The following is a 25,772-nucleotide window of genomic DNA, read 5'->3' on the forward strand; positions in this document are numbered from 1 at the left end:
CAATTTGGTGTATAAGCTTTGAAATGTTTTGAAATGCTAATATTTGTCAAACGTGTCCCAAAGTTATCAACTAAGCTGGATTTTACCCCATTCTTCTTAAAGAGTTTATGTTTCATTAGCTCACTTCCAGTAAGCTGTCTTCTCCTCGGAGTGCATGGCATTCCCTGAGATTTCAGGGAAATCGGACCTGGCTACCTGAGAGACCGCCTCCTGCCAATTCCCTCCAAGAGACCTATTAGATCGCACAGACTAGGCCTCCTCCGGATTCCATCTGCCGGTCAATGTCGGCTGGAGACCCCCCGGGGGAGGGCCTTCTCTGTAGCTGCTCCGGCCCTATGGAACAATCTCCCCGTTGAGATCTGGACCCTTACTACCCTTCCGGCCTTCAGCAAAGCGACCAAGACCTGGCTGTTCCCGCAGGCCTGGGGCTGTTGAATCATCCAGCCCCATCCTAAGTTATGAATGTTGTTGATTTTTTAATTGTTGTTTTTTATTTTTATATCCCCCCCTTCCCTTTTTATTTGTAAGCCGCCCTGAGTCTTCCGAGAGTGGGCAGCATACAAACTAATTAAATAATAAAAAAAAAATTCACTGTTTTATTAAGAATCTAAAATTACCCTATGCAGTGACAACACATAATAACAATAAACATTTCATATAATTCTGCTCAGAGATGTGCAGTCAGGGGAGGCAGGGCCTCACCAGTGTCATGATGAAAAGAAAAGAAAAATTAAAAGGAAAAAGGCTAAGGTAGTTGCTGCCAGAGTCACAGTGGATGACTCTTCTTAGTGCTAACTGCAGGGGGAGGCGAGAGAACTACGTGCGTCCTTTGCATAAGGAATTTTTCGCCTTTTAACCTTTGCTCAGAGTTAAGCAAGGGTTAAAAGGCGAAAAATTCCTTATGCAAAGGAGGCACGTGGTTCTCTCGCCTCCTGCTCTGGCAGCAGCAACTCTTGCCTAAGTTGCCTTTTTCTTTTTACATTTTCACCATGGTGGACAAGAGGAGAGTTGAAATCCTCTGACACAGCTGGAAAAGGTATGTGGGTCGGAGGGAGGGGGCAGGGGGGAGGAATTCAAAATTATTTGTAATTGTAATTTGTTTTATTATAAGTAATTTTTTTTGTGTGGGTGTGGGTATGTGCGTGTGTGCTTTACCCGCCTCTGCTGGCGCGTGGGCTGGCACTTTTTAATTTTTTATTTTTTAAAGCCATGACACCGCGCCTTGCCATAGAGCGGGACATGCCGGCTTCTGGCCATACAGTGGGTCCCATTGTATGGCCGGGGCGTTGGCATGCACTTTAAAGTGCCAACACGCCTCCCGGCCATAAAGCAGGACATGTTTTGCTCTATGGCAGGGCGAGGCAGCATGCATTTTAAAGTGCTGGCGTGCCTTCCAGCCATTCAGCAGTTCCCGCTGAATGGCCGGAAGGCACACCGGCACTTTAAAATGCATGCCGCCATGCCCTGCCACAGAGCGAAACATGTTCTGCTTTATGGCTGGGGTGGCGGCATGCACTTTAAAGTGCCGGCGTGCCTCCAGGCCATAAAGCAGGTCCTGCTGTATGGCCGGGGTGGTGGCATGCACTTTAAAGTGCCGCGTGCCGGGCTGGGCAAGTCCCGGAAGACGGGTGGGAGATGGCGCAGGCATCCAGAGCCCCTTCTGTCACCGTCCCTGAGAAGCCACCGCCGCTGCCTCATTCCTCTTTGTCTTTACCGCACGTCACTGATTCTGCTTGTCTCAACAAACAAATGGAACAATGATTGGATTTCAGTAAATGTAGCTTGGAAGAAGATTGCTGACAAGAGAAAGACTATCTAATGTTCAGAGAAATGGGTAGTGCAATCACAAAGTCTTATGTACCACAGAGCAGAAAGGAGAGGTGGCTAAGTTGCAGGACCCAAAACTTGTGATAGGAGATGGGGGAGATGTTTTGGGTTTTGGGGGGTATGCAACTTAACACTGATGCTTCAACTAGCAGGAACTCTTAGCCTACCTACTTGGTACTTGAGCCAGCAGTGTGCTGTGGCAGCCAAAAAATGTTCAGACTCTAGAAAATATACAGAGAAGAGCAACCAGGATGATTAGGCGACTGGAGACTAAAAAATATGAAGAACGGTTGCAGGAACTTGGCATGGCTAGTCTAGTGAAGAGAAGGACCAGGGGAGACATGATAGCAGTATTCCAATATTTGAGGGGCTGCCACAAAGAGGAGGGGGTCAAGATATTTTCCAAAGCATCTGAAGGCCAGACAAGGAATAATGGATGGAAACCAACCAAGGAGAGATTCAACCTAGAAATAAGAAGGAACTTTCTGACAGTGAGAACAATCAACCAATGGAACAGAAGTTGCCTTCGGAAGTTGTGGGAGCTTCATCACTTGAGACTTTCAAGAAGAGATTGGACTACCATTTGTCAAAAATGTGCAGGGTCTCCTAGTTGAGCTAGATGACCTTTAAGGTCCCTTCCAACGTTGTTAATCTGTATCTGTACGTCTCCTTCAAAAGGAGAGCATATATCTTTAAGATTTCGCAGATCATCAAACCATCCATTTTCCATATTTTATAACACCCATATAAATACACTTTCTATATTTTAGATTTGTCTTTATTCTTTTAGATCTCAATTACAGGTAGACCTTGCTTAACAACAAAAAATGAGCAGCTCCCTATATGGAACAGCTGATGGGTAAGGATTCTACCTCTCATGCCAGCTATTTCTAAGAAAGTGAGAAAGATGACAGCAACTACACGAGTACAGGCTGTACTAAGGGATCTTAGTTTAGCTCTACAGATCTGCGCATGCATGCAAAAGATTTCCATTGTGGAGATCATGGTTACCAACATTACACAAAAAGTCCTTGCAGACAAGCTGGAAATAATAGGAGAACTGCTCCATGTGAAAATATTCTTTTTTGCTGATCTGGCATATCATCTTAAAAGTAGTTACTGTAGTTACTGCAATAATTTTATGAAAATTATTGCAAAAGTATTATATCCTGTGATATGCCAGCTTTTTTAAGGCACAGAGCACATGTGGATATGTGAAAGTGAATAGCTTTGCTTCCTGCAATAAATTCTACTTTTGAATGGCTAGATTTTGATATGGAAGCTGGACTGCCTTTGTACAGATTTTCCAAAAAGTTCATTTACCAGCAAGTCCAACTATAAGTCCTCATTTTTAGACAGGGTCAGTCTACCAGGCCAACATTTCATAGATTCCAGATTCCATCATCCAATATCTATGCATTTTGGCTGTTGTTATCTACTCCAGTTGTGTCATTCCTCTGTGTCTTTTATTAAGTCTTTTATCAACCATGAAACGTTTGACTTTCCAGCTTCAAATAGAACATTATTTTCTGACAGTGCTTCACATCTATTCAGTAGGTTAATTGTTCACCCTATTTCTCAGTCTGATAATCTGCACAATCTCTATACAGTTTCTTTGGAAGAAGAGCTTTGTATAAGACACGTCATAAGAACATGTGTTATTTTGGGGCCTATTAAGTAATTTAATTTGTTTTTTTTATTATCTGCAAGTTTTGTTTTCCTAAGATATAAACAAAAATATTTATGAGACTGTGCATATTGTAAAAGTATCCTAATTACATAGATTCCATAAAAAAAATAAAGATGGATCTTAGTATAATATTATTGCAGTAGCCATCCAGGTATAAATAGAGATAAATCTGAGTGGGAGGTGGGACAAATGAAAAGGGGGAAAAAACCCTGATGATCATGAATCATGAAATGTTACCAAATATGAAAACGACTGAGGTTACAGAAGGTGAAGTTCAGGAAGTGGTGAATATCTTACCAAAAGTATTAGAGCAGCATAAATAAATTAAACGGTTTTGTCCCATTCAAGTTAAAAATAGATTTTATCACAACAGTGAAAAGCTGGCTTAATATTTTTGAGAACCACAAATCACACTCCACTTCACCCTTTCTATGGTTTATATTCTAGAGAAAAGAGGTGCCATTCTCCCCATTTTCCTTTGCTCCCTGCCCAAACGGCCCTGCATAATTTTTATCCTTGTAGCTTTCTCCCAAGTGCCTATCAGATAAGTTTTCTTATGGGAAATTATGGTGCTGCATCTGATATTTTTCTTCCCTCCCTCTTTCCCTCTTTTTCTTATTTATCTGTCCATACCTCCAAGTTCAGACGGTATTCTTCTGCCAAGCACACCTGAAGCAAATGAACAAAATCCCCCAGCAGCTAACTATGAGCTCACAAGAGCATAATCTATAATACAGAAGACCAAGCCCAATGTAACCCTGAAAGCATTTAAGGCAACACATCCCATGTCAAATAGTTTTGTTTCGAGCTTCAGCTTTAATTATAAGTTGCCATGTACAATGATGACATAGTGTTATAATAGGCACATAGAATGCACTAATCTGACAGTATATCTTGGCGTTCAACAATAGGTGCAGTGAACCAGCCTAAGCTGCTCATTCTGGACATATCTGCAAACTCCACCTAGATACGTATCAGTCTCTTTAATTAAGTGGAGGGAAACATCTTGAGGACATACCCATAATAACAACTTCCATGAGAGGAGAATCACTGTGAAACACCAATAACCTCTTTTTACTCCCAATAGTTGGGATTAATTTCTAGCATTACTTCGGCTGGGGGTTCGCATGGGTTCGTGTAGTTCTCTAGCTAGGATTTTGCCCATTCGGCAAACCCCTAAATGCCTGGCTGGCCATGCCCACCCTTTCCTTCCCAGGAGTCTCCACGCGGCACATTCATCATGCCAGGTAAGTGCAGGACCTGCATGGAGGCTCCGGGGGGGGGGGGGGGGGGATGGGCCTATTGAAGGTTCCGGAAGTCTGGAAATGGGCCTGTTTCTGGCCTCCAGAGGGCCTCTGGAGCCTGGGGAAGCAGTTTCCCCCTTACCAGAGGCTCGAGAAAAGCCTCCAGAGCCTGGGGAGGGTGAAAAATGCCCCTCCTTGCTGTGGTTCAAGAGGCCAACTAGGCCACGCCCACCATGGCCAGGCCTACCCAGCAACGGGGCAGCAAACCTGTTGCTGCAATTTTTGAAGCCCACCCCTGCTTCTAAGCCCCAATTCTGGAGCCAGTGGAGTGAGTTTCAGAGTGAAAGCAAAAGAGAACAAAGCCAGGAAATCTGTGAGAGAAAGTTGCAAAAGAAGCTTGTTCTCCTGTTGCTGAATTTTCCACATATCCTCATCACCTTTCTATGACCCCTGGACAATGCTCAGTCTAGGCTAGGCTTTGATACACACCCTTCGGGGATCATTGTAGTTGTGCCTGTAGTTCTGCACACCTCAGTGCCCAGCTGTGGGCATGTTGGCATCTTGCCCAGCCAGAATGTTAGAGTGAGCAAAGAACATGAAATGAGAAATATACCTTTAGAGCATCATGGAGACATTTAGGTCACTGAATCCAATTCTTCTGTAAGAATTCAAATGAAGGCATCCCAGACAAGTGGCCTTCTAGCTTTTACACTGGGTTTCAGGAAAACCAAACCAAAATTTGATGTACAGTATGTTACAGTAGGGAAAAAGTATCAATCTGAACCTCTCATTGATTCAGTGTATTCATAATGAAGTACCGTATTTTTGGAGTATAAGACGCACCTTTTTCCCTCAAAAAAGAGGCTGGAAATCTTGGTGCATCTTATACACTGAATAGAGCATTTTTTTGCATCCAGAAACTCCACCCCTTCACCAAAATGGCTGTGCATAGCCTTTAGGAGGCTTTCAGAGTGCTCCTGGGGGCTGGGGAGGGCACAAATGTGTGAAAACTGGCCGTTTTTTTGCTCAATTCAACCCCCCCCCAGCCCCAGGAGCACTCTATAAGCCTCCTAAAAGCTATGCATGGCAATTTTTTTGAAAAATAAAAACAGACACGTTTTCACGAAAAACGGGCAATTTTTTTGCTTGCCCCCCCCCCGAGCACTCTTCAAGCCTCCTAAAGGCTATTCATGCACTGTTTTTTTGAAAAATGGGCCCATTTTTGCAAAAAAACGGGCCATTTTTCGGAGGTCTGCAAAGTGTAAAAACTTTTTTTTTAATTTGCCTCTTCAAAATCTTGGTGCATCCTGTACTCTGGTGCATCTTATACTCTGAAAAATACGGTATGTCAAATGATTCTACCTCTGGTCTAGTTATCTCTCAGGAGAGGAGCACAAGCTGTCTCGCCTTCCCACAGGCATGTCTGGCTCTCTATGTATCATTGGCAAACATGTTCATTAAGTGATCTTGGACAAAAACAGGACTAATATGAGAACTATATTTACTCCCTTGAAAAAAGATGGATTATTAACACATCAATACATAATGAATATCATGGCTTATCTGCTTGCTATAAGATGATTTTGCGTTGTCAGTTTCCCAGATAAAAACTATTCATCACTCATTTGGGTTTACAGGCAATGAATTTTATAGATGTTGGCCATCACATGGGAAGGTCCAGATATTCAGGTAGATAGCATAATCAACTACGGAATTGCCCTCAACCTTGGTTGATCTTGCCTGGTAGAGCTCATATATAGTCAACAATGTTTCTTTAGTTTGGATTACTTATGCCAACATTCTGAATGTTTTGGAATCCCTATTCTACATGTCACACATGATCTGCACACACACCCACACACACACACACACCAACCCACCCACCCACCCACCCACACCCCCACACACACCACACTGCTGCTCCAATCCACATAGTTTCAAGATACTCTGCCTTTCCCTATAAAAGGAACATGATAAATGGTATAGTACAGCGGTGGGATTCAAATTTTTTTGCTACTGGTTCTGTGGCTTTGTGGGCGTGGCAGGGGAAGGTTACTGCAAAATCCCCATTCCCTCCCGACCCCACTAACCTGCTTTCCATCTCTGTTCTCCTGTTCAGGGCAACAAAAGAAGATCAGCTGGAAGGCTGTGAGGCAGCGGGGGGCGGAGCCAGACTATTTGCCGGTTCTCCAAACTACTCAAAATTTCCACTACTGGTTCTCCAGAACCTGTCAGAACTGGCTGAATACCCCCTCTGGTATAGTACAAATGATCTCTTCAGTTTAGAATTGTTAAGATAACTTCTCTATTACCACCCCCACTGTTATTTAAACAAATTGCCTACTCAGAGCCTGTCTAATATCATGTTTTACTTTACTTTATGCCAATGGACTCAGGCAGACATTTTTTTTTCCAGTGATGCTATCCATACTCTGGAATAGTCTCCCTCTGGTCTAGAAGCTAAATTGTCGTCCTTGGTGATAATCTGTGGAAGGTGGTAAAGACCATACTGTTACTAAGACCCTTGGAGCAGGGGTGGGTTCCAGCAGAGACTACTTCTGGTTTGCTCAGGGACATGCCCGTTTTGCATGCATGCGCAGTATAACTAAAATTGCTCTGCGCATGTGCAGAAGCAAAAAACAAGATGGTGAATCGGTTTGGGGGGCGTGGCAGGCCTGGCAACCCAGGCTGCCAAGCTACTACCAGTTCAACTAAACCAGTCCGAACTGGTAGGACTCCACCACTGTCTTGGAGGAATAATCGTATGGATGTCCTGGTCTGCCTATTACAAGACAATGGCATGTACAGATCTCCTAAAAATATTGCTGGGGGTCTTGTTTGTATCCTTAAGAAGTTCTTTGGTAATTTCCCCCAGGGATCACATACGTTGGTCTCAATTTTTGCTTTAGATGAAATTTCATACAGGATTCTACTAGGTACAAGAGTGTGAAATTGTAGTCTTCCTTGTATTGTGTTTACACTACTGTGTCAATCCAGGTAATGTGATCTCTAGTCTGGGACAAGCAATCTCTGGTTGGATTTAAGTCCAAAACATCTGGAGGGCATCAGGTTGGTCTAGAGCAATCAACAGAGACAAATAATATATTGTTTAAGAAAGCATCTTAGTAATACTTTAATTATTCAGTACATAAAAGGAGAGCACCGAGGACTTTTCAACTTAGACTGAAGGTAGGCAAGGTAAGATATAAAACAGATATAGGCAGCCGTGCAGAGCTGCAGGCAAATGTGTGCAGCAAATCAGGAGCTTAGAACAAGAAGTTCAGACAATTAGGATAAAAGGGCAAGATGATAAATACAAGGCGGCTTCTACTATGGCTGGATGTTATGACTCAAGGAAAGTGCTAAAGAGACAGGAAGCCCTCTTCATTCATACTTCTCAGAAGAATTAACTGTCTTCTTTGGTTAATGTGGTATATAAGCGGTATATAAGCGGTATATAAGTCTACTGCTAAGTCTACTGCTATAATGTCAGCCTACCGGTTGGCTAGTATATATGGCCATCACAAGAAATTGGGAAGATTCTTCTGCCTCCTAAAAACTTGTGCCAGGATGTCTATGGAGATTCTTAGTCATCCAGGTCATGGTTGTCCCAAAGGGGCTTTTTTTTCCAGACGCAGCTGGGCTTTCTGTTTTTTCTTTGAAGATGTTTTGCTTCTCATCCAAGAAGCTGAAGAAGCTTCTGGGTTGAGAAGCAAAATGTCCTCAAAGAAAAACCAGAAAGTCCAGTTGCCTCTTGAAAAAAAAAATTGTGCCAGGTTGCTGAAATTTAATGGGCTTTTACCATTCTGCAGGACATCTGCAGGAGATTGTGCAATGCAGGTAGAATAAAATTCCAACCCTTCATGCAGAAACATTTTTTTGTTTGTTGGGAAACACTTTGTCCCCACTTGGTCAGCCTTCCTTATTATATACTGAGAAGCTGCAGGACCACAGCTCACCCCATGGGGCAGCAATCAACTATTTCTGACTATTGTCACCTTACAGATTTTAGACTGAATTTTTAATATTTGCTTTTAGGGCCAAGGGATCACGGGTAAGTCATTTCAGATATGATTTCAGTTCAGTAATCATTAATGCTACCCTCTCTGCTTTTCTCTCTCAATAACCTCCAGTTTAAATGCACATCCATTGCCCCTTTAAATACACTTAGGTAGACTATGAAGCAAGACTTCTTAATTGTATGGTAGCATCTTATTACTGTGGGAGGTTAGTGCTAATCAATGATACAGTAAATTGGAAAGACAACATCAAAATGAAGATTAGTACATACAATAATTTATCCCTTTGTCATACAAAACCCTTGACATAAATCTGTATAAGAACCCACTCATTCAGTTTCTGAATCATAGGCTGTAATTTATCCATTAAGTCCTGGCTAAACAAACTTTACTGCAATATAAGAGGTCTAGTTTGAGCGTGCCAGAAAGTGCTTAACAGATCCCTGGATTTGCCTTACTGAGGAATGGAGAGATGGCTGGTTGACCATCATAGATGTACAGTGTCAGTTGTGCCTCCTTCAATAACCAAGAAAGAAAAACTCCCAACTCTATTGTTTGTGGAATTAAAGATGCTTTTACTGGTTATGAAAAGACAGCAGCAAAAGAAAAGCAAGATCCGAGCCAAAAAGGCCCAAACATGTACATATCAAACCTTTGCCCAGCACCCTCCCCCCAATCACCAATCTGCAACTCCCAAAGGTGTCATGTGGGGGGCATCTTCAAAAACCTCATTCAGTTGGTATGCAGAGATGGTTGACCTTGACCAAGTCCAAACACAGGCCATCAGCATGCTCAGAAGATGGTGAGAACCAAACTCCCTCCTGATAACTCCTCCAGCACCATAAATTCCCCATCCCACACACCCCAGGCCTCCTCCCTCCCCGTTTCTTTGGCAGCCGATAGCAAGCAAGCAAAGTAGAGGCTGACATACGGCTCGTATTCTATTTTTGAACCAAAACTTTTGCATGATTGTGCTAATGAATAATTTGGGAGGCTCCTCCAGCAAAAGTGTAATAACCTGAGTTATATGTCAAAATTCATATTTACAACAATGCAGACTGGGAGTAGGGAACTTGCTGTTCTCCAGATACGGCAGAACTACAGTTTTTATAATCCCCCATGCTGGATATATGCTTGCCACATCTCTTCCAAGCTTTTCTTGGAGATACCGATGACTAAAATTCAGGCTGTTTGCATTGGGGCTGTGCCAGTCATTCGTTTTACAAAATAGGATAGCATGAGCAAAGCAGTCCGTCTTGAAGAGTTGAGCCAGCTGTGTCCTTTAGAAAGCTCATAAAGTTCTTCCATAGCTGCCTCTGTTGATGATGCAGGCAACAAAGAACACATCTGCTGGGACTGCCCTTGAAGTAACGATGCTTCAAAGCTGCAGCTGCTTAATGCTTTGGATTGTTGGAAGGAATGTCCTTCTGGGGTTCAGTTCCAAGTGGGGAAAAAGACGCTGGAAACATGGAGGCTGTTTGGAAAGATGGTTTTAATGGTGGACAGGACCACATGGTTTGAGGTCCTGGGGAAAAAGGTGACCACATGCTTCCAGATATTGGGTGAAGAAGAAAAAAGGCTGAGATGCTGAGAATCCCTGGTTTTATGCCCCCTCCGGCCTTTGATCTTGAGATTGTATTCTGATTGGTTGTCAGACTCCCATGGGGCCATGCAGGAGCAACTCTGGTAGGCTATGCTTTGAGTCCAAGTTTGGTTGCCTTGCTGGCTGATGTAATTTTCCCAGGTGCCACATAGTGAGTTTCTGTAGAGGGCTAATTCTACCTTTGATATGTAGAGTAGACTATCTCAGGTTTTAATGCCTCATTGACAAAGGTGGAGGCTATTAAGAGTGAGTCTGTTTCCCGCCTAAAGACATGTTTCTCCATTTTTTATCCAGGGAAATATAATATTCTGCCTTCTTAATATTTCCCAGGATATTTTATTTTTCTAGCAGAGGGGTGGATTTTAACTGCCTACAGAATGGAATACTTCAGTCTTCCTAACATGTCTTGTAGCACCTCTTTGGGATACTTTGTGCGGTCCTAGTTTTCATGCAATGTTCTACCACTAGGCCACTATCATTACCACCAGCTTGCTCACATCTAAATTGCATTTCTTTTGAGTTAGTACGGCCAGGGCCATTGTAAATTAAACTTCAGTGTTTTCCTAGTCTGATCACTTTGCTCATAATACATGCCTTCAAAAACCACAAAAGAAGCTATTGCAAAATAAACTAACCATACTGTTGAGGGGAAAAAAGCCTTCAGAAATGATACAGTAGATTGAGGCTACTTTTCTTATATTCAAATTCATTCAATTAATTCTGCCATTTTATTATATGCAGCTTTCAGATGACATTCCCCACCCTTCTTCCCCTGGTAGCTTTAGGGTTTACTGACTGGAAAAGTGAAGACAGACATTTTGGATCTTGGCAGATGCCCAAAGACATTGAGCTCCTCCTTCAATCCATCTTCCTTCCTTCCTCCCTCCCTCCCTTCCTTCCTTCCTTCCTTCCTCCCTCCCTCCCTCCTTTCCCCTCCCTCCGTCCCTTCCTCATTTCCTTCCCCTCTCTCCCTTCCTCCTTCCCTCCCTCCCTTTCCCCCTCCCTTTCTTCCTCTTTCCCTTCCCCTTCCTTCCTTCTTCCTTCCTCCTTCCCCTCCCTCCCTTCCCTTCTCCTCCCTTCCCCTCCCTCCCACCTTCCCTTTCCCTTCCTTCCTTCTTTCCTCCCTCCCTCCATTTCCCCTCCCTCTCTTCCCTTCCCTTCCTTCCTTCTTCCTTCCTCCTTCCCCTCCCTCCTTCCTTCCTTCCCTTCCCCTTCCTTCCTTCCTTCCTCCCTCCCTCCCTCCCTTCCTTCTTTCCTCCCTCCGTCCATTTCCCCTCCCTCTCTTCCCTTCCCCTTCCTTCCTTCTTCCTTCCCCTCCCTCCTTCCTTCCCTTCCCCTTCCTTCCTTCTTCCTTCCTCCCTTCCTTCTTTCCTCCCTCCCTCCCTTCCTTTCCCTTCCCTCCCTCTCTTCCCTTCCCCTTCCTTCCTTCCTTCCTTCCTTCCTTCCTTCCTTCCTTCCTTCCTTCCTTCCTTCCTTCCATTCATCCATGATACAAATGGGAAACCTGTGATTTTCCAGGTATCATTGCACTACAAGCCCCCTTATCCAACTTTACTGTCTATTTTCACAAAGGCCGCAGTCGTAAAAGGACCTGGAGGAGCAGAGAGGTGCCTTAAGGCTTTTGGATGAGTAACCTCTTCTGTTGGCCCCAGTTAAGAACCCCTCCAGCAAGCTCTGCTTAATGTTCCAAACACATCAACAAGGTTACCAACATCTGTGTGGGAACTTGAATTCAATCATCAAGATTCACGAGATGAGATTGCCCTCAGGTAGCGATCTTTATGTAATCAGTTTTAAAACAAAAAGCCCCCTGTTTTATCTGTGAATCATTGGCACACAATGCACTTCATTTTCCCATCTGAAACAAAAGGATTCCAAAATGCTTTACAGGACTCTTTGAAATCCATATTTATGCATGTTCTTGGCTGAAGGACAGCCATCCAGGAATTCTAATCGAAGCTCCAGCCAAAAACACATCATCCCCTTGTGCTAACTTGTGGAATGAAGAGCAGTTAGTATCATTCACGTTACTTATATTTAGCAATCGCTTGCAAGTACTAAATATAAATCTGGCTCAAAACTGAGAATGTCTGGCATGCAATGTTTCACAAAATAGAGGGTAAAAACAAAAGAAAACAAAAACTTTCTAACACAGAGCGAGCTTTCTCAATGACTTTTAAGATGCTAAACACAGCAATATTCACTCTTTGTTTCCCATTGGTTGTCTGACTCAAAAATTATAAAACCACAAAAACTGTAATTCTCAGTTACCCCAAAAATGAAGGTCAAGTCTCGTTCCAAATTAGAAAACCCTTTCCAAATTAGTATCTCTCTGATTAAAAGTAGATCCCACTTGAATCAATTCCTTTTGGATTCCTTGATAGAAGAGAAGAGAATAGAATTCTTTATTGGCCAAGTGTGATTGGACACACAAGGAATTTGTCTTTGGTGCATATGCTCTCAGTGTACATAAAAAGACAAGATACATTTGTCAAGAATCATAAGGTACAGCACTCAATGATAGTCATAGGGTACAAATAAGCAATCAGGAAACAATATCAATATAAATCGTAAGTATAAAAGCAACAAGGTTACAGTCATACAGTCATAAGTGGGAGGAGATGGGTGATAGGAACAATGAGAAGATTAATAGTAATAGTAATGCAGACTTAGTAAATAGTTTGACCGTGTTGAGGAAATTATTTGTTTAGCAGAGTGATGGCGTTCAGGAAAAACTGTTCTTGTGTCTAGTTGTTCTGGTGTGCAGTGCTCTATATGCTCGTTTTGAGGGTAGGAGTTGATGAATATGTCTTATTATGCAACTGCTTAAGAAAAAGAGGTGTGACAGAATTGGGCTCTGCTTAATGACATGACTAGGTTTACACATCTCGCCAAACTTAAATATGCTTTGTTTTGAGTTTCAATCAAAATAGAAGTGGAAGGGACTTTGGAAGTCTTCTAGTCCAACTCCCTGCTCAAGCAGGAGACCTGATACCATTTCAGATAGATGGCTGTCCAGTCTTTTCTTAACAACCTCCAGTGATGAAGCACCAGGGGTGGGTTCCTGCCAGTTCTAACATCTTCTATAGAAGAGGTTCCACAAATCTACAGTGCCGTTTAGAACCGGTTCCAGCTCCCTCCCCCCGCCCATCCGCACATCATCAAGATGAAGAGCGAGAGGAGGAATTCTGGGAGTTGAAGTCCACAAGTCTTAAAGCTGTCAAGTTTGAACACCCCTGGGTTTTTTTTCTAAAGGGTTAGAGGTGCAAGAGTCTTGCAATTTGACAGCTTTAAGACTTGTGGCTTCAAATGCCAGAGTTCCTGAGACAACATTTTGGTTGCTAAGCAACAGCGTTGTTAAGTGAGTTTCACCACATTTTACAAGTTGGCCACATCCACCCAGTCACATGACTGTCAAGCCACTCCCACAAAACAGGCCACACCTACAGAAGAAGTTCTAAAAAAATTTGAAACCCATCACTGTGAAGCACCTACAATTTCTGAAGGCAAATTGTCCCATTGGTTAATTGTCCTCACTGTTAGGAAATTTCTCCTTCATTTCACATTGCTTCTTTGGCTTAATGTTGTGTGGACCCACCTATTACCATTTGTAAAGTGTGATTGATGACTTAGCACTACATGTGAGCTGAGTTACTTAGCAAACCAACATTAGCAAACTATGACTTAGAGCTGTGTGTGATTTCATTATATTGTATATTTAAATTTAGATGCAGCATTTATCTATGATAGGTTATACACTGGAGCAAACAGAAAAATATAAGGTTTATCCCTCTATGTTTATTATATCCTGCTATTTCTATTGTTTAACAATAGCCCAGAGTAGATACAAAAAAATTAATCTACAGAATCTAGCATTCTGTAAAAAAAATTTAAAAAAAAAAAAACCCAAATCCCAAAGGCTTCTTTTACCCATGTGGATTTTTCTCCTCAGTGGATTAGACCAATGAATGCAAGCTCCAGCCACAACTCAATCATTATCTCTTGTGTGGGCACGTTTCAGTTTGTGCTAGTGGTAACTGATGGTATCATATCCAAAGAAACTTCTGATTCCCACTGTAGGCAAATCTAAGTGAATTAGAAAATTGGCCTAGATAAGCCAATAATGATCCAGTTTACCAACAACTTAAGCCATCCATTGTTCACAATCATGCTGATTGGAGAATTCTGGACATCTGCACTTCCAAACATCTGAAAGTTTGGGTTTGTGTCAATAAGGTATTTTTCATGTGCTACTATCCCTTCAAATTTTAACTGATGTGTCTACTTATGTCTTCTCCTAAAAGAGAAAGTGCTTTATCCAAATAGAGAACAAGGGAAGTCTCAAACCAGTAGTGAAATTCAATTTTTTTGACTACCGGTTCTGTGGGTGTAGCTTGTTGGGCATGACAGGGGAAGGATACTGCAAAATGCCCATTCCTTCCCCACTGCTGGGGGAAGGATAATGCAAAATCTCCATTCCTACCCCATTCTGGGGCCAGCCAGAGGTGGTATTTGCTGGTTCTCCGAACTACTCAAAATTTTCGCTACCGGTTCTCCAGAACCTGTCAGAACGTGTAAGATTGAGATTGTATTGGCAACCTTTCGGTGGGATCCCACTCGACATCTTCAGGCTGGTGTTTTCGGCTTTGTGCTTGTGTAAGTAAGGCCTGGTCGGAGCTGTTGTTTTTCTATAAATCTTGGTGGGGGTGTGTGGAATGCTGGCTTTGTTGTTGTAAGTGGATTGATTGGCTATGTAGTTGCATCCTGATTGGTAGATGGAGTTGATGTTTGTAGATTGGTCGGCTGTTTTGTATCATCCTGTGTGGTTGAGGTGCTGGCTGTGTGTCCGTTGTTCTTTTGTGTTGTAACGACCTGGGTGGTGGGTAGGGTTCATTTGTTGACTAGAGCTGGTTTCCAGATGTCTGGTAGGTGGGAGGTATCGTCACGTTAATTCATGTTGGGGGGTGTTTCTCTATTTTGATGGCTTCCATAATTATTCTCTTGTTGAAGTGTTCTGTTTTGAAGATTACTTTGGTTCCTTCAAAATCAATTTTACGTCCTGTTGCTTTAAGGTGCTGGAAAAGGGAGGATGTTTTTTCTTTTTTTTTTCTGACTGCGTTCTTGTGTTCTGCGATGTGTGCATTTATTCTCCTATTAGTTTGTCCAATATATGTGGCAGGGCAAATTTTGCATGGTATTTCATAGACTCCTTGGTTTTCTAGCTGGATTTTGTCTTTGGGGTTTCTTAAGATGTTGCATATTTTTTTGTCAGTGCTGAAGGCTGTCTTGATATTGTGCTTGGGATAATTTTGCTGATTTTATCTGTGGTGCCTTTGATGTAAGGTAGGAGGGCGATGCCGTTGTCCTGTTCTGTGTCTCGGTTCTTGGGGAGAGTCTCCCTTTGGATTAGGTTGGTAATTGTTTTTCTTTGGAATCCATTGGAGATTAATACGTTTGTGAGAGTGTGTAATTCAGTTTTCAGGTGGTCTTTGTTGGCTAGGCGTTTGGTTCTGGAGATGAGGGTCATGGCTACAGAATTGATCTGGGCAGGGTGGTGATGGGATTGTGCATTTAAGTAGTTGGTGTGGTTTTTTCCCGACAGATGGTGTGTCCTAGGGAGCCATTGGGTTTTTTGTGGATTAGGACATCCAGAAAGGGAAGTTGGCTGTTTGCTTCTATTTCCATAGTGAATTGTATTTTGGGGTGTAGGCTGTTGAGATGTGTGAGGAAGTTGCCCAGTTTTTCTTTCTCATGTGGCCAAATCACCAAAGTGTCATCAACTTATCTAAGCCAGAGTTTGGGTTTCTGTTCAGATTTATCTAAGGTGTTAGTTTCAAAATGTTCCATGTATAAGTTTGCGATGATGGGTGAGAGGGGTGATCCCATGGGTGCTCCTTCTATCTGTTTGTATTTTTGTCCATTATGGATGAAGTATGTGTTGGTTAGGCAGTGGTTGGTCAGGTCCAGGATGTGTTTAGGGGGTTGTGTTTGTTCTGGATAACTGTCAAGATTTCTTTTATAGGCACTTGGGTGAAGAGGGATATGACATCGAAGCTCATGAATAGGTCGCTGGGTTGTAGGTTTTGTTTCTTTATTGTTTCTATGAAGTGGAGTGAGTTTTGTATGTGTGAGATGATGGATTCTGTGTAGGGTTGAAGTTGTTTGGCGAGGAATTTGGCAATATTCTGTAGAGGTGAGCTTATGGAGCCGACTATGGGTCTGAGTGGTGTTCCTTCTTTGTGTATCTTGGGGAGGCCATAGAGCTTCGGGCGTTTCTCTATTTCGATGGCTTCCATAATCATTCTCTTGTTAAAGTGTACTGTTTTGGAGATTAATTTGGTTCCTTCAAAATCAATTTCATGTCCTGTTGCTTTAAGGTGCTGGAAAAGGGAGGAAGTTTTATCTTTTTTTTCTGACTGCGTTCTGTAAATATTTAAAAAATTGCCTAACAGACAAATAAGAGCTTGCAAGCATCAGAGCACTGGTTGGGTGCAAGCAGTTAGCTGGACCAAGCAATATGGGATTCACAGTATCTCAGGGTTGATTTTGCACTGAGGCTTTTTGCAGGTTGATATTCAAATATTTTATAGGATTTGAGAAGATGCAAGTAGTGGAGAAATGGAAATGTCTAGGGTGTCATCACCCTAAAATGATAATAATTCCTGTTTTCAATCAGTATAACTTTTAAATCTTCTGGAAAGCACTTTTAAAATCTTAAGTAATGATATAGTCCTGTGTAACAGCACTGGGGATTCATTGGAAACATGTGTCTAACCCACCATAGTTATCTTATACAACAAATGTGGCAAACCCTTTGCATGGCTTATTCCTTTCCCTTTTAGTATTAGACTGACAATGGGCCACACAGTTCATGCATTGTAATTTTAGTAAAATTAGACCATGTATAATTGACAGACTGGATTTTATCATAGATTTTAGTTCTTATTTATTATTTTATACTATAATTTTTAATTGTATATTTACTGAGTGTTTTTATTTGTTCTGATCTCTGGTCTATAATAAACTGAATTGAATAGACAATTGGCCTAGATAAGCCAATAATGATCCACTTTACAAACAACTTAAGCCATCCTTCCACAAGAATGCTGATTGGAGAATTCTGGATGTCTACACTTCCAACACATCTGAAAGTTTGGGTTTGTGTCAATGAGTTCTCTTTCATGTGCTACTGTCCCTTCACATTTTCACAAGCACGCTGTTTTCAATCAGTATAATTTTTTAAATCTTCTGGAAAGCACTTTTGAAAACTTAAGTAATGTCCTAAATATCATAGAGCAACATCTTAATTATGGAATAAATAAACAATAAAGGAAAAATGAACCCCCTGTTTAAAGCTGATAAAAATTGGGTGAAGTTTTACGGAAAGGTTTGGTCATGTCATTGTTGTGTTTTATCTAGGATGTCTCACTGAGTCCTAATCTTCAGCATCTAAACCACATGAATAATTTTTTGAAGAAGGCTGGGATTTGGCAGGAAATTGCATGTCCTATCTTGTCTTGACAATATTAGCTAGCAAAATAATTGTGGTTGGTTCAGTTAAGGAGAGGGGGCAGGAAGCTAAAAACAGGTTTCTATAGAAAAGATGTTTGTTTGTTCTTTACTGGAATTACACATTTAATTCTGATACGGATCTTTCTGATTACCTTGGTGTTTATATACTTATCCATGGCCTATCTACACTTCAACTTACTAGAAGCCTGAAGCCAACACAAAGTACTTCTGCCAATCAACGGATCGTGGGAGCCTCTGAATGTTCTCCCAGGGAAAAGTTACTCAGAAGTAGAAAAACAACAAATTGCGAGGAAATGATTTTGTTCTGCACTCCAGTTAGGCTTAGTTTTGAATTAGAAAATATAATAGCCATATAATTACATTATTTTATAAAGTCCCCTAATTTGATTTGATTTGATTTGATTATATTTATATAATAAATGCTGTCTTGGTGCTGCACAAAACAGAAAGAAGTATAATATAATCTGTTAGATTTGAAATCTAGAGAAAAGGGACTGATGGAAAAAGGAGGAAATCTAATTGTCCCTTCTGAATAAAGTATGCGCTACAATGAAGTCAGTCATTGAATGCCAGTTTGTGCACAAAGCAGCATCATTGGTGTCCAAGAGAAAGGGATGTTAGTGGGATTCCAAAGATGTCATTGCAATTTGAAGGTGGAACCAATGCTCAGAGAGGTGTAGGTTTCTTTTTGTTGGTTTCATTCAACAAAGCCTAGAACCTTTTTGGCACTGAGTGCTGAAAAGGGAGCGTGTGCGCACTCTCTCTCCCATCTGGGCCACAACCCGGAAGAGGAGCTGCCCAGAGGGCATACGTGCACCCAGAAAATGAACTTCCAGTTTCCGGCACTGCCGCATGCACGGTCAGCTGATCATTGTGCGCACATGCATGCCAGAAACCTGGAAGAGGAATGGGTGATGCGGTGTGGGCCTGGCAACATTGCTCCCTGTGCCACTTCAGGCATGCGTGCCATAGGTTTCCCATCACGGGCCTAGAGAGTCATCTACTGAAGATGCTTTATTCTGAACTCCTACATAAAGCAGGCGCATGAACATGGTCTTAATTAAAAGGCTTAATGAAAGTGCTAGCAGCCTTTCTTACATGGAGGCTCAAAGATGCACACCAGGCTGCAAACAGATCCTTTGTGTGCAATTCCTTAAACAAGTGCCCCCCCCCCCACCTTTGGACACCAGGGATCAGTTCCATGGAGAGAGGTTTTTCCATGGACTGGAGGGTGTGTGGTTTTTATGTATTGTAGGCATCCTGCGGATGGGGCTTCGCTTGTTTGTATGGGTTTCTGACATGCTGCTGGCCAATGGTAGGATTCAAATTTTTTTACTACCGGTTCTATGGGCATGTCTTGGTGGGTGTGGCATGGTGGGCATGGCAGGAGAAGGATACTGTAAAATCTCCATTCTCTCCCATTCCAGGGGAAGGTTACTGCAAAATCCCCATTTCCTCCCGATCAGCTGGGACTCAGGAGGCAGAGACTAGATGGGAGCATGGCCAATCAGAGGTGGTATTTGCTGGTTCTCTCAACTACTCAAAATTTCCATTACTGGTTCTCCAGAACTGGTCAGAACCTTGGGAATACCACCTCTGCCACAGACCAATACCAGTCTGCGGACTGGGGGTTGGAGACCCCAGCCTTAAATCACTACCAGTCTTCTTCCAGGATTGCATTGCTTCCATGCAGTCCCAGGAAAAGAGACTTTTGATTTAGTCAGTATCCTCTTTTCAACTCTAGGACTCTTGGCTTCAACGTCATTTTTGTTTTCCTTTTAAGAAAAGTGGCTCTCAGAGCAATGCAATCTCAGCCTTGGAAATAGGGGACAGGAGAGGAGAGTCAAGAGAACTGGGAGACTCTAAATTTGTCCAACCCCAAACCAGTAGAAACATGGAAGGGTCAAAATAATTTCCCTTAAAACAACAACGACCAAACCCAGTATAGACAAATGTCTCTTTATTCCTTGATTCCGCTTGATTGAGAGTCTGCAAATGTGAATTTAACAGAAGTCATTTAAACCAGAGCACTCCAGCCCATCTTAGCATTGCCAGAATAGGGAGGGGCCATGCTCAGAAAATTTTGTGTGGATGCACAATGTGCATTGCACATGCTTACATACATGGGTGCATACAAGATATAAGACATAAGGTGGGGGGAAGGAGTTTGAGTGTTATCAACTAGCAGGCTGGAAATCTGAACAGGAGCACTGCATTTAGCTGAAGATTTAATTCTGCAGATAATGCAGGTAGAATGGTTTCTGAGAGAGACAGTGCTGGGAGAAGAGGAACCAAATGATAATTTGTCCAGCCAAGGCAAAATAATAAGTCTTAGGGTTTCACGTATTCCTTGGTTTCCGGCAGGTAAAATGTTTCCTCCCCGGACTTTGAAGTGGTACAATCCACTTCCCCCCACATCACTCCATTTCCTTATCTTGTTGTGCTCAGGTACTTACAGCCCACATTTCTCTGGGTGCATAAATTGTGCATTCCTCTGGATGAGGAAAACATGGCTTATGCCAAGTACTGCTGCTTCAGAAGCAGTAGGGCAGGCTGACCCAGTCTGTAATCATTAACTGTTTCTGTCAACAGAAAAGACGGCAAATACTTAGAAAAAGCCAAGTGTGTTGGGGAAATAGTTGGTCATTTACTTTACGTTACTGTACCTTGCTCTAGGAGTATGGAGAAGCTAGGAGGTGTCATCACAATAAGGTGACAAACAAGCGTATTATTTTCATCACTATGATTAACATTTAGGAAAAAGCAAAACTGTTTTCAGTCTGTTCTTCTATAAAATATACATTGTGTGTTCCGTTATGAATTTTTGTGCTAGTACGGCGGAAACCAAACATAACCTCACCCTGGATGAACATATTGCTGTTGACCAACGTATTATCTATTTCTTAAAAAAATATTTATAGGGTAACCCATTTCTGACAGACATTGGACAGACTACAATAGTTTAAAACAAAAAATATAAAAACTCAGAGCTTGGATACAAGCCAGAGTCCGGTAGCGGACATTTTGAGTAGTTCGGAGAACCAGTAAATGCCACCTCTGACTGCTCCTGCCCTCATCTATTCTCTACCTTCCAAGTCCCAGCTTATTGGGAGGGAATGGGGATTTTGCAGTAACCTTCCCCTGGAGTGGGGAGGGAATGGAGATTTACAGTATCCTTCCCCGCCACGCCCACCAAGCCACAGAACCAGTAGTAAAATTTTTTGAATCCCACCAATGGTACAACCCAACGATCAGAAAACCTAAGTAAAAATAAAACAAATCCTTTTTTTTTCCACAAGAGAAAAATCACATCAATCAATGTCTCAGTCTACTGCCTCTCTTTAAAGTTATTCTTCCCTCAACCATAGTAACCCACACCAATTATCAGCAACTGGTGCTGGTTGAGCCACACAAGTTGAATATACCAGAGAGAAGAAAGCAAGAGGGAATGCTTTTTGGTTTCCAGAAAGATAGCTGTGTTAGCCCTTTATAGCAACAAGAGTCTTACAGTGTGTGAAGTAGCTGATAATTTATTTTCACATACATTTTCATGGGTCAAGTAGGCTGTGATATGTACAAGTTTAAAAGGTGAAGTTTCTTTTGATGGGCGCTGACCTTCTGATGACTTTACCGATATACACAAATGGTTTTCTTAGTAATAATAATTGCAACAATAATGCGATTTCCATTTCTGTTTTTTTCTCTCTCTTCCACCCTCAACTTCCCAGTCAGCCTACAGACCTCGCATTTAAATGCTAATTAGATTCAAACTTGATTATGGTAGCTTATTTAGATCAACCAAAATTTAAATATAGTGTGTATGCATGTGTATGTGTTTGTGTGAGTGGTGCCACAAACTAGGTTTATCTATTTATAACCTAAATATATACTAACATTGAACAGTTCCAGATAAAAACGGACCTCATTCCAAGATTCATTTTAGTGTGGTTTTTATTTGTTCAGTCCCATTTTTCTTCACTACATTCACTGAACTATGTATTAAATATTGACACACTAAGCACCGCCTTCTGATATCTTCTGAACGGAGGACACCAAATACAACTGCAAATATCTGAAGAACATTCAGCCAATAAGCAAACATAAAAGAATGATAAAAAACAGTGGTGCAAAACAGAGGAATATGTAGGCACTGAAATTCATTGGAATTTCATTTATTTCAGTCCATTCAAATCTAAAAGTAGATATGGCCAACTTAGACAACACTTTCTAGCCGTTAAATTTGTATAGATGTTTAAGAAGACATGAAGGTTGGGTGATTGCTCCATCAACCCTGGAGAGGAAGATGCCCATCTCTTTTTGTTATACTCTAATCCATGGTCAGATAAGTTTTTCAGCTATTCCCCACCCCACCCACCCCAAACCTATTTGTTCTGGGATGAAGGAGGTGACAGAACAAAATAAATGTATGCACTGAAGATAACCATCAAAACACTTTCCATTTGGGGGGAATTAAAATTAAAATATTCATGTCTGCTGCCTTGGAAATCAGAAATAACAGTAGCTACATTATGCAAATGTCAGGATGTTCGCTTAAATTATGCCCCAAGTTAGTAGCAAGCATGGAGTGAAAGCCAGCATGGTTTGGGAGGAGCCCCTTGTGTTACGGGTTAAGCAGGCCCTCTTCCTCTTTCACAAGAACCCCAAGGAAAAAAAAGAAGAAAGTTTCAAGCAGTGCTGTGGTTTTGCTGATATGGGATGGTTAGATGAGTCCACGGAAGCTGCACAGCAGCCATTGTTGCAAAACAGGAGGAGGTTATATTTTGTTTTGTTTTTTTTCAAATTGTGGTGCACAATTGGCATTGTGCAATATAGGGTCAGCAGCTAGAATGGGCTTAATATTGATACGACTGAAAGCAAGTGCGAGGTTGCCTTATCTGAAGGAACAAAATTGTTAACACCCCAATGTACTTCCCCTGGGATCCCTCCTAGATCTTATGCGAGTCTTCCTGGCTAACCAACGTTTTACTCCTCTCACCAACAATGCGTCTCATAAGAAAATAAAGAAGGTCCTTCCTGTTCATTATCCTGTCCTCCTGTAATGGTGAAACAGGAAGTGTACAAGTAGAAAGCAGCACATATCTCCTGCAGTATTGTTTGCCATCCAACACTTAACCATACTTGTCCTAGGGCAGACCCACTTTGATAATGATTATAATAAAACTTAAGTAAGACCACAAACTGGAATACTGCATCCAGTTTTGATCACCACATTACACAGAAGATGTTGAGACTTTGGAAAAAGTGCAGAGAAGAACAACTAAGATGATTAAAAACCTGGAGACTAAAATATATGAAGAACAGATGAAGGATTTGGGTATGGCTAGTTTGTAGAAGAGAAAGACTAGGGGTGACATGATAGCAGTATTCCAGTATTTGAGGGGCTGCCACAAAGAAGATGGGGGTCAACTTATTTCTCAAAACCCCAGGTGGAAAGACAAGAAACAAGGAGAGAAGCAATCTGGAATTAAGGAGAAACTTCCTAACAATGAGAGCAATTAACCAGTGGAACAGCTGGCCTTCAGAGGCTGTGGAGGATTCATCACTGGAGGTTTTTTAGAATAAACAGACAAGACAGCCACTTGTCTGAAATGGTATAGGGTCTCCTGCTTGAGCAGTGGAGTGGACTAGAAGACCTCCAAGGTCCCTTCCAGCTCTATCCTGAATCTGAATTTGAATGTTACCTAGTAGGGTAATGAAACATCTTCAGCCACAACACCAATTTCAGAGGAACCCAGGAATTCAAAATATGCCAAGCCTGAACTATGCATATTCACAATAGTTTATTTTATTGTTTTATTTTATTAAATTTATGTGCCACTCACTTCACTATCTAGAGAGATTCTGGGCAACTTACAATGGATGAGTTGCAACGAGCTTTGGATCTGTAAAATAATTTTCTGATTCTCTTACTATATTAATTACATTTATTTAATATTAGTATATGATGTTGACAAGCAATTCTCATTGTCTATTAGCTATAGGAATCATGGATGAGTGGACAGGCTGGAAAGCTGTAAATTGTACCTTATTGATTGGTGGGCTGCACTTGATTGATTGGTGGGCTGCACTTGATATGATTAGGTTACTTTTGGGGTAGGATTAGTCAAGTAGTAGAAACTCTAAGAGGAAAGGGTTTCTGCAGAGGGTTCACTACTTTTCGACTGTCTTCCCTGAAGTTCTAACTCTACCAAACCTGACTCTCTACCAGAATGATCCTTTTTATTTTTTCATTAAGCAATCCTGGTTTTGAATGGCAAGAACCAACCCATCCAAGGCCATTCATACTTGTCCTATGTGTATTCATAATGAAAAACATGTCATGGTATGTTGCATACTTTTCAATATGTGTGGTCCATCCACACCTTATCTGGTGTCTTCCAGATATCTAATACTTAACTTCAATTTTCTATAAGCTTCAACAAATACCCACAGAAAAAGGAGAGGATGCACAGTTGGCATGAGGGCCATGGCAGATTTTGCATAGTATGTCAGTGGCTGCATTCCAAAATGAATGGACTATGATAATTTTTGTAGGGTTTGGGGGGGGGGGAGGTGAATTGCATTAGATACCTATTTACCCTTAGCAATCCCTCCATTTTAGACCCATCAGCTCTGGATGAAATGTTCTCTAAGGTTTAGGGTTTATAGAAGAAGCTGTAGAATTTGAAACTGACATAAACCAGTCCAGCCGTATAGTTATGAGTCTTGATCAGCCAGATCCCAGTAGCCTACTTTTCCCCTATCCTCAGATACCAGCAAATTCAGGCAACTTTTCAGGTTCCAGTAGAAGATTGTTCATGAACTTCATTCAAAATATTAGTGGTCTTCTTTGTTGTTTCACTCCAAGAAAGCACTATGTGCTTCTTTTTAGATGGACAGTTCATTCTGAGGTTATTATAACGCCATATTAGTCAACAGGTAGCTTGGGGAATTTTGAACAAGCCAGGTTCATCTGTAGGTGAACTTAGTTTACCTCAGAAAAATAGATCAGACTGAGGGGATCACTGTCCTAATTTTAGTGAGTAGTGAAGGATGCTGTTGTGTTCCAGATAATTTTTTTAGTGCAAAGGGCTATATATTCCAAATCAGGGGTGTCAAACTCAATTTCATTGAGGGCTGCATCAGGTTTGCGTTTGACCTCAGGGGTGGGGGAATGGCTAGTGTGGGCATGGCCAGCTTGATGTTACTCCTGTCAGGGGAGCCTGTGGTGGCCTGAGCATTCTGCCAGTGAAAACAGGCTCCCAGGCTCTGTTTTTGGCTACCACAGCCTCTTGCAACCTTCTGGCAGTGAAAACAGAGCTTGATAGGGCTGCATGCGACCCTCCTGAGCTCTGTTTTCACTGGCAGAGAGCTGTGGCAGCCGAAAACAGAGCTCAGGAGCCCATTTTTGCTGGCAGAAGCATGAAGGCCATTCCATAACTGTTTCCAGGGCAGCCCCATGGGCCAGATCTAAGTGCCCCATGGTATTTGAGTTTAACACCCCTGTTCTAAAGCAAACTGTCTCCTTCCCCATCTCATTTTGAAAAAAATCCACAGTGCAGCATTAATCTAGAGTTGTATGCAAAGGTATGTGTGTCTCTCTAAACCTGGTGAGCTCCAAAATTTGTAAATTGGCCCTGACTCCCTTCTCCTGATTCTTTCTCCTTCACTTATTACTCGTCTTCTCCTCATCTGCTGGAACAAGAAAAATTCCGTTCTTACCTCCTTTTCTTTTGACTCCAAGCACTAAGAATGCATTTCAGAGCCAAAAAACACCCCCCCCATCCCAAGGATGATGATCAAGCCTTCAACAGCTTATCTCAGTTGCTTCCAGTAAAATCTACATTCAAGAGTCA

This window comes from Thamnophis sirtalis, unplaced genomic scaffold, assembly GCF_051295495.1.
Source record: "Thamnophis sirtalis isolate CommonGarterSnake01/CBP01778 unplaced genomic scaffold, rThaSir2_p1.2 scaffold_7, whole genome shotgun sequence".
NCBI classification, from domain to species: Eukaryota; Metazoa; Chordata; class Lepidosauria; order Squamata; family Natricidae; genus Thamnophis; species Thamnophis sirtalis.